The sequence below is a fragment of the Lactuca virosa genome, chromosome 4 (genome assembly GCF_052849685.1).
Source record: "Lactuca virosa cultivar CGN04683 chromosome 4, Lactuca_virosa_CGN04683_v6, whole genome shotgun sequence".
NCBI lineage: Eukaryota > Viridiplantae > Streptophyta > Magnoliopsida > Asterales > Asteraceae > Lactuca > Lactuca virosa.
The window spans coordinates 160615112-160635474 of record NC_136429.1 but is presented as its reverse complement, the minus strand read 5'-3'; the positions used below and the strand labels follow the sequence as shown (position 1 = coordinate 160635474).

General features: G+C 41.2%; 1 non-coding gene across 1 annotated transcript; it reads right to left on the bottom strand.

The window, feature by feature from the left end:
- Positions 1-5849: 5849 nt before the first annotated feature.
- LOC145110249 (small nucleolar RNA R71) lies at positions 5850-5956 on the bottom strand. The gene has a single exon (XR_013709631.1). It is a non-coding gene; the product is annotated as a small nucleolar RNA R71 (small nucleolar RNA).
- Between the last annotated feature and the right edge of the window lie 14407 nt (positions 5957-20363).

The window sequence follows — 20363 nt, the reverse complement described above, 5'->3', positions numbered from 1 at the left end:
TAAATTACATGGAATTTGTTTGATTTGAATTACCTTAATCATATGAGTTGAACCTAGAACTTGAACATTCTTGTTAGTTGAATTGTTGTTCTTGATGATTTTAATGGACTCCATAACTTGTCTTCAAGTTATGGAATTCCAAAAGTTTTCTTTTAAATGGATCATTAAAAGTCATAGATTATAAAAATGAAGAGTCTCACTTTCAAGAACCATTAAACTCATATGTTATGAAGTTGAAAGGTTTTAAATAGTTTCAAAACGTGCCCTCAAGTTTTGGAATTTGTAAAGTCTCACACACATTAATACTTTAATTCCAATCCCTAGAATTTTAAAAGTTTAAAATTCAACCCATATACTTTATACTATTATAAGTTAATAATATATATATATATATATATATATATATATATATATATATATATATATATATATATATATGTATATATATGTATAAGATCAAGTCAGTCTTACTGTTAGTAGGCCTCATTCACGAAGCCGGTCTATAAGGGGGGTATAAGGTTGTTGCCTATAAAATGGCAGCTTAATGGGTGTCCACTCTCACCCACCGCTTCCTTGACTGGTGGAGGGTCGTTAGCCGAACGGGTAGGACAAGGACTATAATTCTCATTAAATGTATAATGATAAATATAAAGTATCTAAACCTTTTATAAATTCCCAATCTTAGTTACTTTAGGAAAATGTGAATTTGGTGCTAAACCATGAAATTACACTTTGCACCTTACCAAGTCATTAGTGGAGTGTGTGTGGTTAACCGGCACACTAACATGGACTAGTAAGAGTGGAAAAGGGTAACTTAATGTTTATCATAGGTTGGTGGAGCGTGTGTGGTTAACCGACACATCGATTAGGTGATAAAACTAAGGGTACCAAGTTAATTTGCATGGTTATTCACACCTTGTTTTGTGATCCTCGACATCCCAGTCATAAACTTGAAGGGAACAATCGAGATTTAAACATGTCATTGAAAAGTTCAATGAATCTCAAAAGAATCTAGGAATTTCAATTCATTAAAACTTAATAATTTATTTCATTTTTCATGGTGGAAATTGGTGAATCGTCATTCGCCTACCTTCAAATATTTTGTAGCTTGGATTACGGCATCCCTCTTCTAAGTTATAAAATATTGTGTTCGGTCCTAGTCGTAATATTACATTTGGGTGTCTTATTAAGGATTCTTTATCTAATCTAAACTTGTCTTTCTTCTTTTCAGATGTCTTCCAACAATGCTTCTGGCTCAAACCCTACCTGCTCATTCTCTCTCATGAATCTTTGTGGGAGAGTCATCTTTAATGGTTCCAACTTTAATGATTGGATCAGGAACATCAGGCTGGTCACATGTTATGAGGACAAAGAATATGTCCTCGACAAGGAGCTGAAGGAAATTGATGAGTCTTTTGCTACTCCACAGGAGATCACTGACTTTAGGACTCATGAGAGAGATGCCACCAAGGTGTCATGTATCATGTTCGCCACAATGACACCTGAAATCCAAAAGTCCTATGCGGACTTTTACCCTTTTGAGATACACATGGACCTGATGGATAGATACCATCAGAGTGCTCGTCAAGAGAGGTATGAAATCATCTCTTCCATGATAAGAACCCGAATGAAGGATGGTGAACCCAGCACGGGCCACATGCAGAAAATGCAAAGGTTTGTGGACCGTATGCTGAAGTTAAATGTGAACTTCCCCGAGGAGCTGGCTATTGACATCATACTACACTCCTTACCTCCATGCTATGATCAGTTCCGAATGACCTATCATATGAACAAGGAGGAGGTCACACTCATCAAGCTTCAAGAACTTTTTAAGACCGTCGAAAGTGGTCTCAAAGGTAAGTCGGTTGTTACCACTCTCCTACAACAGCCCCTGTTCTGGAAACCGGGCAAGGTAAAGGGAAGAAGAGGAAGACGCCTTCAAAGGGTCACAAGCTAAAGTCTCTTGATGGTTCCTCTTCAAGTGGAACCAAAGGTGGTCCTGCTACTCCCTCTGCCAACCCTAAAGAAGTTGAATGCTTCTATTGTCGTGATAAGGGGCACTGGAAGCGAAGCTGCCTAAAGTACTTATAGGATGTTAAGGATGGGAAAGTAAAACCCACCCATGCATGTATTTACTCTATATTGTCTAAAGACTCACCACATACTAATTCTTGGGTCCTTGATACAGGTTTTGGAATTCACCTATGTTCTGATTTGCAGGGCCTAAAAAGAAGTGAGGATGTGGAGCACGAGAAGATAAACTTAATCATGGGGAATAGGCAAGCTTCACATGTCACCAATATTGGAGTTTATTCTTTATTGCTGAGTAGTGGGTTAGTGTTAGATTTGAATAAATGCTGTTACTTGTCTGAAATGGCGAGAAATATTATTTCTTTTCATGGTTTGTACAAGCAAGGATGTACTTTTTCATTTGATAATGAATGTGGTGGTATTAATGCTTTTTATAATAGTGTTTGTCGGATGATAGTTGCGAGTCTTGTTTACTTGGTAAAATGACAAAATCACCCTTCACTGGTACTTGTGCTAGGGGTGAAGGTTTGTTGGACCTCATACACACAGATGTGTGTGGACCCTTCAAAACCGCCACAAGGGATGCTAGTCGCCTCTATGTGACTTTTACTGATGATTAGAATAGATATGGCTATATTTACTTAATCAAGCATAAGTCAGAAACCTTTGAAAAGTTCAAAGATTTTAAATAGGAAGTGGAGAATCAGCTGGGCAGGAACATTAAGATGCTTCGATCCGATCGGAGTGGAGAGTATCTTAGTATAGAGTTCCTTGACTATCTTAAGGAATATGGAATTGTTTCACAATTGACACCTCCCAGGACACCACAACTTAATGGTGTGGCTGAGAGGCGCAATCGAACCTTGTTGGACATGGTATGACTTAGAGACTGCCGCCCATATCCTTAATCTAGTCCCAACTAAAAAGGTTGCCAAAACACCTCACGAGATGTGGACTGGGAAAGCTCCCACATTAGACCACATCAAGGTTTAGGGTTGCAAGGCTTTCGTGAGGCACGAGACTCACAAAAAGCTCGAACCTCGAAGTGAGCGATGTATTTTCATCGGCTACCCACAAAAATCTTTTGGTTACCTCTTCTACAGACCTAGTGAAAATGTGGTCTTTGTGGTAACGAGAGGAGTCTTGTGCGAGAGAGAATTCATAAGCCAAGGAAACAGCGGAAGGCAAATTGACCTTGAAGAGCTTCAGGAGTCAAGTGGTGAAGGAACCTCAAACCCTAGCAATCAACCTAAGGAGGAAATGCATGTTGAACCAACTGAGGAGTCTGTACCTCTGAGGCGTTCCACTAGAGTTAGAAATCCGCCTGAGCATTATTATGGTTTCCATATTACTGCGGAAGGAGATACATTTATCAGTGATAGTACACTGGTAAATCTGGATGAACCTAACAACTATAAGGAAGCCATGGCAGGCCCTGAGTCTGCTAAATGGATAGAGGCTATGGACAGCGAGATTCAGTCCATGTATGGTGAAATTGCCATATTTATACATATTTTTAGGCAATATTTATTTACATTTTTATTGATATTTTGGTTATTTATGTAGAATTATGGTACTTATAAAGATAAATTGTTATTTGCAGTCAAAATAAAGCATTTTCGAAGAAAGGGACCAGAATTGACAATACTTGGAACTTTGGAGACTTAGAGAATGAAAGAATAAGAAATCCACAGATTTAACTCTAATCAGGACGTGAACCTTATGATCACGACGTGGTCTTGAATCTTCCAGAAGATAAATATGTGCAGAGTAAGAATCTGTGCCCGATAAGGATATCTCTTAGGTCACGTCGTGAAGCTTCCTGTCACGACGTGAATCACGACTTTCGGGAAAAGTATATAAACGCTTGGTCATTACGATTTTGGGGACTTTTGGCTGCCTTGGAGGGTTCCTGAAGACGATTTTTAGCAGGAGAAAAGTTCTGGAAAAAGGGTTTCAACACCAAAGGAGTGAAGGTTCTTAATAAGTTTATTTGTTTGGTACTAATGAACATGTTAATTACATTGATTTGTGTTTATTTGTTTGTTGCTATGAGCAGCTGAATCTACCTACTCTTTTTTAGCTAGATGAAGCTTCTGACTTGTGGTTTAGTTTAATTTACTGCGGATTTGTTTAGTTGGTAGTTTGCTTTTGTTGATTATCATTACCTAGCATGCTAATATTTGTTTCTTTAGTTGCTTAAATTTATGTTCTGTGTAGCTTAGTGACAATTAAATTACACGAACTTGAAACCTAGTGATTTAGTGAACATTGAATTGCTAGAGCTAGGATTGACCAATATTAGATAGTAATTAAAGTGATTAAAGTTAGCTGTGCTAGAGAACATAAATTATGACCATAATTGTGTTTGCATAATTTTACAGAGCATATTCATAATCCATAACTGATTCTGTGTTTGAATGTGTGTGACCATACATAGTTTTACATGAATTAGTTTAATATTGGTAAGTTTAGACTTAAATTACCAATACAATAATAACCAACTTGATAAGCCATAATTGTTAGCTAACCATAAATAAGAAGTGGATTCGAACTAAACAGGAGTGTTTTTAATTATTGATTAAGTTTGAATTAAGTTAGTCTAATCTTGAAAAATTAGATAAAACCCTTGCCTTTGTTGATAATTAGCTTAGTTTAATAGTAAGTAGATTAATTAGTCAATACCGTTCCCTGTGATCGACACCCGACTTACCCTAGACTATACTATAGTCTGACTAGGTACACTGCCTAGGTGCAAGTAGTTAGTTAAGGTAGTTAGGTTATAAATTTAAAATTAGGTGTAACCATTTGCACACATAAAGTTTTTGGCGTCGTTGCCGGGGAACGCCTTAATTGTTAGTTGATTTATTTGATTTAGGTTGATCGATCCTTTTTGTTGGGTAAAACCTACAAAAAGTTACTTTTTCGGCTTAGGTTTTATTTTCAGTACTAGACTCACGACGTGAGTTCAGTAGTTTTTAGTTTTTTTTTTCGTTTTTCTTTTCTGCTTGTTTTTCTGCGACAACACGAGGTGGTAGCATTTACCACGTCGTGGTGGACAGTCAGTAGGAAATTTTTATTTAGTTTTTGTTCAGTTTTACGTTTTTATTTTGTTCATTTTGCAGGAGTTCATGACCAGAGGGTCCAACACACCTTTGGTACCACCATTTGAAGATCCAGAGTCAGCCCTTCATAAAAAGAAGGATAAGAACGTGAAAGACGATCAAACACCAAAGAAGACACCTTTACAAGAGTTCAAGTCAGTTTTCTCAAAGAAATCGGGGAAGAAAACGGGAGAATCGAGTTCATCTACAAAGGACAAGAGCAAGTTTGCAAGTTTAGATCAAATACCTTTCCCAAACGAGTCTGAATACGAGTCTGAGAATGCGTTTGGGCTATATACGAGCGAACCCGAAGACGAGCCAAGAAACGAAATGGCGAACATTGAAGAAATATCAATGGGAGCTTATAAGAAGCGTATTCGAGAAGATATTGGTCCGGGATTAGTACAACCCGCGATTCCTGCCACTGCTACATTCGAGCTGAAGGGACACATCCTGACTGCACTTAAGGATATCCCATTTTATGGGAAGGATCATGAGGATGCATTTAAGCATCTAGATGAGGTCAACGACATTGTTGACTACTTCAATGTCCCGAATGTCAATAGAGATACGATCTTACTAAGGATGCTACCAGTCACTTTCAAGGGAGCTACAAAAGACTGGTTGAAAGCACTTCCTCTTGGTACAATCATTACTTGGGCTCAAATGCGTGAGCAATTTCTAGATCAGTTTTGCCCACCTTCTAAGATAGCTAAACTCAAGAAGGCAACAACCAACTTTGAGCAACAACCGGGGGAGTCAGTATATGAAGCTTGGGAGCGCTACAAAGGGTTGTTAAGGAATTGTCCTCAACATGATCTAAATGTTCAACAGGAGATGTCTATTTTCTATGATGGGGTCAATGTTATGACAAGATAACTCCTTGATTCTCAAGGGCCACTGACAAAGAAAAATCCAAGGTAGGTCAAGGAGTTAGTTGAAGAATTCGCAAGACACTCTCATGAGTACCACAACCCAAGACAAGATGGGGCAAAAGGCAAGGGGTGCACATTCTGAAGAGATGGCTGCTATGATGGCGATGCTCAATACTATGGACCGGAGATTGACCAAAATGGACCAATCAGTTCATGCAATAAGAGTTGGATGTGAGAAATGTAGTGGGTCACACTTGACTAAGGATTGTCATTTGGATGATTATGGGAACAAGAAGGCTCAAGTTTGCTACTCAAGTGGGGACAAGTATGATGATGATTGGAGGAATCCAAAGAAGGAGTCGCTGCCTTATGATGAGTACAAGAAACAGAAGGAGGAGAAATACAGGCAGACTGGCAGGGGTTTTTACCAAAAAGAGCAAGAACAGTTGAGAAGAAAGCTGATTTGGAGACTATGTTGGTTCGTTTCATCTAAGCTTCAGAGAATAGACATGATGATACTAAAGCAACATTGAAGGATCAAAGAACAATGATGAAAGAATAGCAGACCTTGATGAAAAATCATCAAGCCATGATGATTGACCAGCAAAACTCACTACGAGATCAACAAGCCTCTATCAATAACCTTGAAGCTCAACTTGGCAAACTTACAACTTTGGTGAATGAGAAGCTATTTCTTTAAATTCTTGAAAAAAAGACTCAATCCCATGTTATCGCAATTGATACTGAAGAAGAGGCAATCTCTGAGTTTTTAGAAGCCCTAGAAGTAGAGCCAAAGCCATCCGGACCGAAGCCAAAGAAGACGAAGCTCGAAAACGAAAATGTTGCTGAATTACCAGACTCACGTCGTGAGCCCTTCATGCTCACGACGTGGGCTCAGTCTGAACAGAAAAATTCAGATTTCGTTTCGGCTTACCGACCGCCTTTGTCGTTTCCATCTCGACCACATCTCAGTCCACTGGAAAGGGAACATCTGGAATTTATTCAGCAAATAAAGGGTATTCCTATTAATACCCCTTTGATCGATTCACTTTCAAAAATTCCAGAATACGCGAAGTTCCTACAAGATCTTATGGATACTCGTCAACAATTAAAAAAGAACTCTAAAGTAATTCTTAGTGAGCAAAGTTCTAGTGTAGTATTGGGAGACATACCTAAGAAGATGGGAGATCCTGGACGCCTCACTCTTCCATGTGAGTTTGGTAACAATTTGAAGACTTATGCTTTAGCCGATTCTAGGGCTAGCATAAATTTAATGCCATATTCATTCTATCAAAAGCTAAATATTCAAAAGATTAAGGCTACAAAAATGACCATCCACAGGGCTAATCGTTCAGTGACTCACCCTAGAGGAATTGTAGAAGACATCCTTGTAAAAATTGGGAAAGTTGTTTTCCCAGATGACTTTGTTGTTATGGATATGAAGGAGGATGCTAATGTCCCAATTATTCTAGGTTGCCCTCTACTTAATACTGCTAGAGCTTTAGTTGATGTTCATGAATCAAAGCTTACATTGAGGGATGGTGATGATGAGGAGACATTTGGAATACAAGATGGTTTTCAAGGAGAAGATGTAAAAGGTGAGGTGTTCAATATTGTCACACCCCGAAACCGATGGCGGAAACTTTCCGGGGCGGAGGACGTCATGCGTAGTATCACAACAGTTGTATCATAGTAATCGAAGTAAACACAACCATTACATTATAATATGAGTATTTACATTGTTCAAAAACATAGTTTATACAAAACAGTATATAACAAAAGTAAAAGACGGGACTTCAGAATGTTTCGTTTTCTCCAAAAGTCGGCAAGAGTACCTGTCTATTGATGCCCTGAGAATACAAGCAGTTTTAAGATAATCAGCATAAAGCTGGTGAGTTCATAAGCATTTAATTTTGGTGAAAGAAATGTTTCTTTGATTCTTTGAAAAGTTGTTTCCCAAGAAAATCCTATATTTTCTTATGAAGGAGGTTTGATTATCCATTAGTTACACGTTAAACAGCCTGTTTATGAAAGGTTAAGTTATCCCAGGAAAATCCTATATTTTCCTTAAAAGTTGATAGCTGATTTTCGATTCTGATATAAGGTGTACAAGTATCTACCATACTTGTATCGATAGATGTAGTTTCCTTGAAAAACCCTGGTTACTCGCTGTGAGATGTATTAGCCTTATTACATAAATAAAACTAATAAAATAGGTAGTGAACTAGATCCTAAGGGCGTTACTGATGCCCTCTAGTAATCAAATCGGATACTACTTTGAGGTTAGTTCACTTGTTTCATTATTATAAAAGTAAATTCTCGTTACCTAAGTTGTGAGTGCCATAACCGTACTTAGACTGGATAAGGCACGAAACGGGGGCCAGTATCTTTTATGACTTTGTCACCACTGACTTTGTCACATTCTATGATAAGATATACAAGTTCCTTGCTTTAGTTTTGAAAACTGTTTCTACGAGTTGATTTCTTAATCGATTGGTAAAACGGTTTTCTGAGTTAAAAGCATACTGGACTTATAATTATTTTAAACAAAATAATGTACTTGAGTACATGTTTCCTTGTACTTTTGCTTGTATTCCCCCCTGAAAAACATGAAAAACTCAGAAAAAGCGTAGGGGTATGAACTCACAGTTTAACGTAGGATCCGAAAGCACAATTGGTTACGAGTGTTGAGTGTCAACCGATGTTTCGTACGCAAGTGGATCCTATTACCATGTGATAACACATATGTGTGTTAGAGTTAGGGTGTTTCATTACTAAATATGACGGGAAATCACCCTAAAGACTTGGAAATGCTTGTCGGGACCCTATATGATCAAATAAGGGAGGTGTACGGCCATTTGAGTGAGTGTGCGGCTAGGGTGTGCGGCCAGGCTGTGTGTGCGGTTGCACACATGAGTGTGCGGCCGTACAGAGGGTGTGTGCGGCCGTACACAGGGGTGTGTGGTCGTACACTCCTCATTTGTGCCCGAACTGTCGATTTTGAGGTGTTCTTGTGCTACTACCAAGTCCTACTAGTGAATGAAGGCCAAACTCTTCACTGTGGAGAGCTTTAAGGTGTGTGCGGCCACCTTATGAAGGTGTGCGGCCGTACACCTTCAAAGAATGAAGAACACGAAGAACACTATGAGTTTTAGGCTTAGATTCAGGTGTCTTACGAATATAACAAGCTGGATTATGAAGTAGTTCACGTTTTTGAGGCCTTTTGAGTGTTCTTGGATGAAGTTTTTAGAGAGAGAAAGTAGTGAGAGAAAGTAGAGTGTAGCCAAAGGAAAGAAATGAGTGAAGGGGGTCTCCTTATATATATAAGGGGGAGTGTGCGGCTGGAGGGTGGGTGTGCGGCCGTACACCCATGTGTGTGGCCGTACACACCGCTCAGGAGGGTGTATGGCCCGATTTTGTCTCAATACGACTTGTTGACTCATTTCTAATCTCATTCCCGACTGTACTCAAGCTTAGAACACTTAAACTAACTCTTAAACGGTGTTAAAAGATGATAAAATCGAGTTTAATATTGATATACGGATCAATTGCACAGGATAAAAGTTTCGGGTTGTCACATCATCCCCCCGTTAGAGGGAATTTTGTCCCGAAATTTGAACATAGAATACAAATCATGAATTCAGGGAAAGAGATGCGGATACTTCAGTTTCATCTGATCTTCGCGCTCCCAAGTGAATTCCGGTCTCCGTTTGGCATTCGAGCGAACCTTCACTATCGGGATGCGACTTTGTTTCGTTCGTTTGATCTCCCTATCCATGATTTCGATTGGTTCTTCCACAAAGTTCAGATTCTCGTTGATTTCAATCTTATCGAGAGGGATAGGAAGAGTCTCGTCGGATAAGCACTTCTTAAGGTTCGAGACGTGGAAGACGGGATGAATGTTACTAAGCTCTTGAGGTAATCGGAGCTTGTAGGCTACAGGACCGATCCTGACGAGGATCTCGAATGGTCCTACGTATCTTGGATTCAACATTCCACGCTTTCCGAAGCGTATCATGCCTTTCCAGGGCGAGACCTTCAACAGAACACAGTCTCCAACCTGGAATTCCAAGGGTTTTCGTCGTTTATCGGCGTAGCTCTTTTGTCTATCTCGTGAGGATTTCAGTCGTTCTCGGATTTGTACGATCTTTTCGGAGGTTTCGCGGATGATTTCTGGACCAGTGAGAGTGTTGTCAAGGACTTGTCCCTTGGCTAGCTGCGTGTCGCCCACCTCAGCCTAGCGCAGAGGGGATCTGCACTTGCGACCATAGAGGGCTTTGAAAGGCGCAGCCTTAATGCTGGTATGATAACTGTTGTTGTAGGAAAACTCAACCAAAGGAAGATGAGCGTCCCATGATGCGCCGAAATCGATGACGCAGGCTCTCAACATATCTTCCAATGTCTGAATTGTTCTCTCACTCTGTCCATCAGTTTGAGGATGGTAAGTTGTGCTCATATCCAGCTTAGTTCCAAGAGCCTTCTGTAGTGACTACCAGAACCTCGAAGTGAACCTGCTATCTCGATCGGAGATAATGGACATAGGCACACCATGCAGTCGAACTATATCTCGGATGTAGATTCTCGTGAGCCTCTCCATTTTGAAGTTTTACTTGATCGGCAGGAAATGGGCGGATTTAGTCAGTCGGTCGACAATTACCCTGATGGCGTCGTGCCCACTCGGAGACTTGGGTAATTTGGTGATAAAATCCATAGAAGTCCTCTCCCACTTCTACTATGGTATCTCCGGCTGGTGGAGTAGACCTGAGGGCTTCTGATATTCGACCTTCACCGTGGCGCAAGTCAGACACTTGCCCAAGAAGGTGGCGATCTCTGCTTTCATGTTCGGCCACCAATATAGTTTCTTGAGATCGAGGTACATCTTATCCGAGCCTGGATGAACGGAGTATCTAGTCTTGTGAGCTTCGTTCATTACAACTTCTCTGTAACCACCGAACTTTGGGGTCCAGATCCGGTCCATGAAATAATAGACTCCGTCTCCCTTGATCTCTAGGTTCTTTTCCATTCCTCTCAGGGCTTCACCTGTCACGTTTTCTGGTTTTAAGGCTTCCAGCTGAGCCTCCTTGATTTGCGCGGATAAATGGGAATGGATAGTCATGGTCACTGCCTTCACTCTACGACCTGAGTACTCCTTCCGGCTGAGGGCATCTGCCACCACATTGGCCTTGCCGGGATGGTAGCGGATCTCGCACTCGTAATCGCTGAGTAGCTCCACCCATCGTCGTTGTCTCATGTTCAACTCCTTTTGGTTAAAGATATGCTGCAGACTTTTATGGTCAGTGAAGATGGTGCACTTGGTTCCGTAGAGATAATGTCTCCATATCTTTAATGCGAAGACCACTGCTCCCAATTCTAGGTCGTGCGTTGTGTAGTTGACTTCGTGTGCCTTCAGTTGTCTTGAGGCATAAGCAATGACTTTTCCCCGTTGCATGAGCACACATCCTAAGCCCTGATTGGATGCATCACAGTAGACAACGAAGTCATTCGTCCCTTCGGGCAGAGACAAGATAGGTGCGCTGCATAGGGCCGGCTTCAACGTTTGGAACGCAGTGTCTTGCTTTTCACTCCAACAAAAGGGTACGCCTTTCTAAGTCAGAGTGGTTAAGGGTTTGGCAATTCTTGAGAAATTCTGGATAAATCTGCGATAGTAGCCAGCGGGACCCAAGAATTTACGGATTTCTGTGGGCGTTTTCGGTGTTGAGCAGTTCTCTATCGCTTTGATTTTGAAGGGGTCCACGTGTATGCCTTGCTCGCTTACCACATGACCTAGGAAGGTTACCTTGCGAATCTAGAATTCGCACTTGGAGAATTTCGCGTACAGTTTCTCGGTCCTTAGGGTTTCCAGCACCGATCTCAAGTGTTGTCGATGATCTTCCTCATTTCTGGAATAGACAAGTATATCGTCGATGAACACGATTACGAATTTGTCCAGGAAAGAACGGCACACCCGATTCATCAGGTCCATGAATATCGCCGGTGCGTTGGTTAGACCGAAGGGCATCACTATAAATTCGTAGTGACCATACCAAGTCTGAAATGCTGTCTTACGAACATCACTCTCATGGACTCGCAGCTGAGGGTACCCTGATCTTAGGTCTATTTTGGAAAAGTAATTTACTCCTTGAAGTTGATCGAAGAGATCGTCGATTCGAGGAAGAGGGTAACGGTTTTTGACTGTGAGCTTGTTCAGTTCCCAATAATCAATACACATCCGAAAGGATCCATCCTTCTTTTTCACGAACAAGATCGGGGCTCCCCAGGGTGAGGAACTCGGCCTGATGAATCCTTTGCTGAGCAGCTCATTGAGCTGGCTAGATAGCTCCTGCATTTCTGCCGGTGCTAATCGGTATGGGGATTTAGCTACGGGGGTAGCTCCGGGGACTAAGTCGATGCGAAACTCAACTTGGCTTTCCGGAGGGATTCCCGGGAGATCTTCAGGAAAAACATCGGGAGAGTTGCAGAATTCGGCGATGCTCTCGAGGTCTTTAACTTCCTGTTTCTCGTTAATGACGTGGGCTAGGAATGCATAACACTCCTTCCGCAGGAGTTTCTGGGCTTTGATGCACGAAATGATGCGAAGGTTTGAACTGAGTTTATCGCCGTAGATTACAAGAGTTTCATCCGAGGAAAAATTGAGACGGATAGCTTTTTCGTAACAAAGAATATCAGCATGATTGGGGCTCAAGCAATCCATGCCGATGATGACATCAAAGCTTTTTATGGAAACTGGCATAAGGTCGATAGGAAAAGAATGATCATTCAAGGCAAGGGTACAGCCTATGCATATATAATTAGTGCTCTCTTTCTCACCGTTAGCCATCTCGACGGTGAATGTTTCGGTTAAGGGTTGAGGTTTATGTTTAAGAAAATGTTTGAATGCATGACTAACAAAACTTCTTTCAGCACCGGAATCGAAAAGAATGCATGCATAAGAGTTATCGAGGAGGAACGTACACGTCACAACGGTAGGGTCAACCATGGCCTCCTCTTGCCCCATCGCTAGTACTCTCCCGGTGTTGCCAGTTGTTGCTGCCTTGGGGCAGTTCCTCTTGTAATGCCCGATTTCCCCACAGCCGTAACAGGCTTGACCGACGCCTGCTGCAGATGCCTGATTGGTTGGTTTGACTGGTGTCTTGCAAACTCGAGTTGTGTGCCCCTTTCTGCCACAGCTGGTGCATGACATTTCTCGGCATGGGCCGAGATTATGATGATAATTACACTTGTCGCACCGAGGAAGGGAACCAGCAAACCTACTGGTAGGTGCTTGAGTTGCAGGAGCAGTGACAGGGGTAGTAGCAGCGTGAACTGTTACCGTTTGCTGTTTCTTTGAGGGCTCCTGCGAAGATTGACCCTTTCTCTGCTTCCAGAATTTTCTTTTCTCACCACTCCCTTTAGCCGGTTCAGGAGTGGCGGTCACTTCATCGAGATCGACTCCATGATCGATCAGAGTCTGCGCTAGGCACTTGGCGCTATCAAATGTAGCTGGCCGAGCAGCCAAGACATTTCCTTTGGTCGGCTGGGTCAGTCCCCAAATGTATCTTTCAACCTTTTTGCTTTCCGGGGCGACCATCCCCGGGCAGAGAAGCGCTAGGTCTTCAAACCTATATGTGTAGGCGGCAATTTCAGAACCCTTCATCTTTAGGTTCAAGAGTTCGTGCTCCAGTTTCTGCATTTCGCCCCGAGGGCAGTACTCCGCAAGCATGAGCCCTTTCGAGCTCTCCCAACCCATAGCATTTGCTATTGGCAGGGTTAGGGACTTGACCCGACCATTCCACCAGGTCAATGCTTTGTTGGTGAAAGTGCAAGCGGCGAATTTCACCTTGTTAGCTTCAGAACAAGAGTAGATTTCGAAGATGGACTCGATCTTTTCAATCCATCGAGTCAGAGGAATAACACCTCTAGTGCCGTCGAAGGATGTGGGTTTTGCGTTCATGAAGTCTTTATAAGAGCACTCCTTTTGGTGTCCCTGACCACCTTCATGATTTTGGGGATGCGTACCACTTCCTTGCCCACTAGATCTACCAGGATTAATTTTTGACATTGCGGCAGCCACAGCAGCAGTAACAGCTGCCTGGAATACATCGGGATCAAAATGAGGGGGCGGTGGTGGTGGTGGAGTGTCGTTGTTCCTTCTGGTAGGTCTTTTTTTGGGGAGGCGTCTTATTCTAAAAAGAATCAGGAAGAAGAGGGTGGTAAGTCCTCTGAATCGAACCAAGAGATATGAAGCAAGAATATATATCTCCTTATGATGGTTAGAGTGTTCTAGTAAGCAATAAGCAAGAAAAGACTATCAACGTAATTAAGTTTTCGCTAAAAAGGGATAAGTAGCAACACTTGGTAGTGAATCTCTGCAACAAATTTGACTCTAGCTAAAATACTCCTACAGTATTTTAAGTTGCATGCTTTGTTCTTTTGATACCTTATTGAATGGTTACTGGGTAAGTTTTAGGTCTGCTGCAACACCACAATCACTCCCAAGCACATGTTGGTCATGTCACGAATGAATATAGTTGATCACGCTATATTGACCCTAGACATGATTACATAACTGCCCAGGTTTAACCGCAGTATTCAACATCCAAATACTGTTTTGTTCTACTCATGAGACCGTTTCTGGTACGTAGGTATACTTGTATACTTTTTGTAAAAATACTTATATTTTAGAAGATTACTTTTAGTTCAGAGCACTTCAGCCCCTTTGTGTTTATAGTTGTATACCATGTAAGGTTCCGTATACTTAGTTCACTATAAACAATAGCTCTGATACCAATGTGTCACACCCCGAAACCGATGGTGGAAACGTTCCGGGGCGGAGGACGTCATGCGTAGTATCACAATAGTTGTATCAGAGTAAGCGAAGTAAACACAACCATTACCTTATAATATAAGTATTTACATTGTTCAAAAACATAGTTTATACATAACATTATATAACAAAAGTAAAAGACGTGACATCAGAATGTTCCGTCTTTTCCATAAGTTGGCAAGAGTACAAGTCTATTGATGCCCTGAGAATACAAGCAGTTTTAAAAATATCAGCATAAAGCTGGTGAGTTCATAAGCGTTTAATTCTGGTGAAAGAAATGTTTCTTTGATTCTTTGAAAAGTTGTTTCCCAAGAAAATCCTATATTTTCTTATGAAAGAGGTTTGATTATCCATTAATTACACGTTAAACAGCCTGTTTATGAAAGGTTAAGTTATCCCAGGAAAATCCTATATTTTCCTTAAAAGTTGATAGTTGATTTTCGATTCTGATACGAGGTGTACAAGTATCTACCATACTTGTATCGATAGATGTAGTTTCCTTGAAAACCCCTAGTTACTCGCTGTGAGATGTATTAGCCTTATTACATAAATAAAACTAATAAAATAGGTAGTGAACTAGATCCTAAGGGCGTTACTGATTCCCTCTAGTAATCAAATCGGATATTACTTTGAGGTTAGTTCACTCGTTTCATTATTACAAAAGTAAATTCCCGTTACCTAAGTTGTGAGTGCCATAACCATACTTAGACTGGATAAGGCACGAAACGGGGGCCAGTATCTTTTATGACTTTGTCACCCCTGAACCTAACGGTTCCGCTGTAGCTAGCAGCGAGGGTGCGGTATAGTCAGTCCCATATAGATCTATACATAATAGTCACGTTCTCCCTCCAAGAGATTATGGTTATAAGTCGTAGTCCTCCACTCACGAATCTGATGGAGTGTTACCAAGGACATGTCTCAAATTTAGCCTAACAAATTTACAAGTAATAGTACGAAAATCCTGCTTATGATTTACATGAATCCTTTAGAAAATATCACATTCTATGATAAGATTTACAAGTTCCTTGCTTTAGTTTTGAAAACTGTTTCTACTAGTTGATTTCTTAATCGATTGGTAAAACGATTTTCTGAGTTAAAAGCATACTGAACATATAATTATTTTAAACAAAATAATGTACTTGAGTACAAGTTTCCTTGTACTTTTGCTTGTATTCCCCCCTGAAAAACATGAAAAACTCAGAAAAAGCGTAGGGGTATGAACTCACAGTTTAACGTAGGATCCGAAAGCACAATTGGTTACGAGTGTTGAGTGTCAACCGATGTTTCGTACGCAAGTGGATCCTATTACCATGTGATAACACATATGTGTGTTAGAGTTAGGGTGTTTCATTACTAAATATGATGGGAAATCACCCTAAAGACTTGGAAATGCTTGTCGGGACCCTATATGATCAAATAAGGGAGGTGTACGGCCATTTGAGTGAGTGTGGGGCCAGGGTGTGCGGCCAGGCTGTGTGTGCGGTTGCACACAGGAGTGTGCGGCCGTACACATGGGTGTGCGGCCGTACACTCCTCATTTGTGCCCGAATTGTCGATTTTGAGGTGTTCTTGTGCTACTACCAAGTCCTACTAGTGAATGAAGGCCAAACTCTTCACTTTGGAGAGCTTTAAGGTATGTGCGGCCACCTTATGAAGGTGTGTGGCCGTACCTCCTTCAAAGAATGAAGAACACGAAGAAAACTATGAGTTTTAGGCTTAGATTCAGGTGTCTTACCAATATAACAAGCTGAATTATGAAGTAGTTCGCGTTTTTGAGGCCTTTGGAGTGTTCTTGGATGAAGTTTTTAGAGAGAGAAAGTAGTGAGAGAAAGTAGAGTGCAGCCAAAGGAAAGAAATGACTGAAGGGGGTCTCCTTATATATATAAGGGGGAGTGTGCGACTGGAGGGTGGGTGTGCGGCCGTACACACCTCTCAGGAGGGTGTATGGCCCGATTTTGTCTCTATACGACTTGTTGACTCATTTATAATCTCATTCCCGACTGTACTCAAGCTTAGAACACTTAAACTAACTCTTAAACGGTGTTAAAAGATGATAAAATCGAGTTTAATATTGATATACGGATCAATTGCACAGGATAAAAGTTTCGGGTTGTCACAAATATAGATGAAGATAATGATCTTGAAGAATTGGAATAGCTAATGGAAGAAGAAATCAAAACAATTCATCAAGTCAAACGCACCAAACCGAGAGCGTTCGTCCCGTTCTTCGTTGAAGTCATTACCTACACAAAACCAACAACTTTGATGAGTGAGGAAAGCGATGAATTGTCGAGTGATGAAGACGAGGCTACTTCCAAGGAGACAAGTCCAATAGTAAAGGAGGAAAAGATTTCTATGGAGCTTAATAAAAGTGTAGAAAAATGAGAGACTAAAGGGATAAAACGCAAGCTCGATAGAGACGAGACCAAAGCTATAAAGGAGAATTCACATAAGGCGTACATTCGACGTGTTCAAGCATACAAAAGGAGATGGAAGGAGCAGAAAATCCAGCTGGTGATGGACTCGTCTGAAGATTCAACGTAGAAGGCACGGAGTCTGGCTCACGACTCCATAAAAAAAGAAGCGCTTCTCGGGAGGCAACCTGAGTTCGGTTTGAATTTTCTTTTCTTTTTGCATTTTTAGTTTAGGAAAGTAATCAATTCGTCATCTTAAAAACTTTTAATTGGTAAAAATTAGATGTGGGGTACTTAAGATTCAAGTGGAAAACAATCAAAATAAACAAATATAATTAACTAAATTAATTATTGTGTCCAGACTATGTTTCACGTCGTGAGTATCTATTTTAGTCGTGAATAGGATTGAGAAACGGGGTTTCCGTAGTTTAGCCCAGTTGTGAAGCCCGAGTTCGTTTAGCCCAACTAGGCAAGTCACGTCATGGAATTGCCTTTCGCGTCGTGGCCTTCAAAAGTCACGGAGGGGGGGGGGGACCGGTTACATAAACAATTTGACCCACCTTTCCCAATTGTTTATTCACTTGCGCACGAACAGAAGCAGTCCCCACAGCCGATTTCCTACACTTTTACTCCAAATTGCTTGCATTTTCTTGTCGTTTAACTCCATTTGGTAAGTATTTCATCCCTTAATTTTGCTATTGTTCGCATTTTATGCATTTTGGGTGGTTAGGGTTTACTTAGGAATTAAAAATCCCAAAATTGGTTGAATTCGTTGGAATTTTTTGGATGCATGACCTTAGTTGAATGGAATAATCAAACCCCAAGTACCATACATGACAAATGTTGATTGAAATTTGCTCGATGCAGTATCACGTCCCGACTGCGCTCCACGACGTGGAAAGTTAGACCACGTCGTGAACCCTGGGCGACCAGTGTCCTGCTTCGCTTTTTAATAAACTGTTTGGATGTTTTGTTTTGTTTGTTTTTGGTCATTGCAGGCAAATGGCTCCTAGAAAGGCAGTCCAGCAGGAGGATAACCCGATTAATGTGGCTAGCATTCACCCGTTGTATCGTTTTCCGCAAAATTTATCTCGGGCTTTCTTGACAAATTACGAAAACCGACTAGGATGGCTTTATAACCGAGAGTTTGCAATAGTGCCCATTGTGGATTGGAGATGGCTACGAGGTGTGGGCATGGTATTGGAATTGGAGCGATATTGGACAAAGGTGTTTGAAGGAGAAGGCTTTACATTTACTTGCAATGGATGGAGGAATCTTTTCGCTATTCAAGAGCCCGTCTATCGGGAATTATCGGTAGATTTTTTCGCTACCGTAAACTTTGAGGAAAGGACTATGGATTTTGATTACAATCGGGCGCTTGTGTTTCCGTTTGGGTGGGGTTTATCGCGAGTGCAGTCTACGCGAGTTCGCATGGGATTATACACGGAGGTGGAAACTGAATCACCATTTTTTTTGCCATTCTTGCTTGGATGTGTTCGAGATTTTACACCCGGAACTTTAGATGTCCAATTTTGGAGGACTATCTCAAATCGCGAGTATAATTCTCGTGATGCTAGTGAGGCACAAATTCGAAATCCTGTTCATCAATTCCTTCATCGCCTTGTCACTTTTTCTATCAATCACAAGCATCATGGCGATAAGGTTTCCATCCAGAATTTGTTTTACTTGTGGAGCATAATCACATCAGGGATTTGTTGTGATCTTCCCTACATGCTTGCACGATTTTTGGGGAAGAAAGCGGTCGGTTCTAGGCATGGGAGTCTGATCACGGGTCGACATCTAGTCACCCGCCTTGCCCGGTCTTACAACATTTTGAATCCTAATTTTATTAGGAACCTTACCCTCTTTCCGGATAATGATTTGACAATTCAAGTTTTGGGTATTATGAGGGTGGTGGTGAATGTTGGGGGCGGCTATATGATAACCCCGGAGGATGGTGAGCAACAAATGGAGCAACCCGAGCAACAACCTCCACCGAGGCCCAGAAGGCAGAATGTTAGGGCCCGAGGATACATGGAGAGAGAAGGTCAAACAGTGCCACAATATGAGGGTGGAGTTCCCACCGACCCGTTTCAAAGTCGGGTTGGTTCTTATTTGGATAATCTTCGCGGTGGGATGACTTATAACACCCAACTTCTTGAAACCATGTTTTCTCATATGAATGTGGTTCGACCACCTTCCGTGCCACCTAAATGCCCGTACATTCCAACGTGGGAAGAGCTTTGGATGCCAAGGGGAGATGGAGCGGGAACTAGTGGAGCTCATGAAGATGATTGATGCATTTTGTTTACTTTATTTTAGTTTGATTTTGTTTATGTTTTAGTTTTTTTCATTTGTTTGGTTTGTAAGAGTTATTAAGCTATCAAGTTACTCTTCTATTTCTTTTGGTTTTTTAATTTTCAGATTTGCTTAAGGAGTCATGGAAAGGAAGTCGGGAGTTATGAGCGTTTACGTTTAGCCAAGGGTCATTTAGAGTTTCAAGTCAAGATTCAAGACCCACAATTGGAAATTAGTGTGGGGTGCGTCTAGAGATAGGGTAAAGTTATAAAAGAGTCTTACGATCTTGCATTCGAAGCGTCTTATTTCATTAAGATGCTGGTAACAAGTCCAAGTTGAAAGAAGAAGTGGAGGATTTTATTTTCTGACTACCCAGTTTTCACGACGTGGCACACTAATTCACGTCGTGACTCACAAATCATGGATTATCAGAACACGTTTTTAAACGACATCACGTCGTGTTCCTTACTTTCACGACGTGATTCCTAATTTTTCACAAAATAAAAGTCCATTGGTTCATTTTACTTTATGGTTCACCACGTTTCCTCTTGAGATCATTATGAAGACCATTATGGCTGATTTCATCTACCATACAATCTGGCGTATGCTTTCCCACATTATTATTTACATCTTGGAGATTTGCACCACTTTTATTGAAGGTTGAAGTTTCGATTCCGTACTTTGTTGGCGCTTTATATATTTCGCGAGTTCAAGATCCAAGTTCCGATTTAGAAGAAGTCCATATTCGAGATGCGCATTTCATCCACACGTTTGGAGTTCAATAACGCCACTGCTATCACAGGGGAGTCTGTTCCTT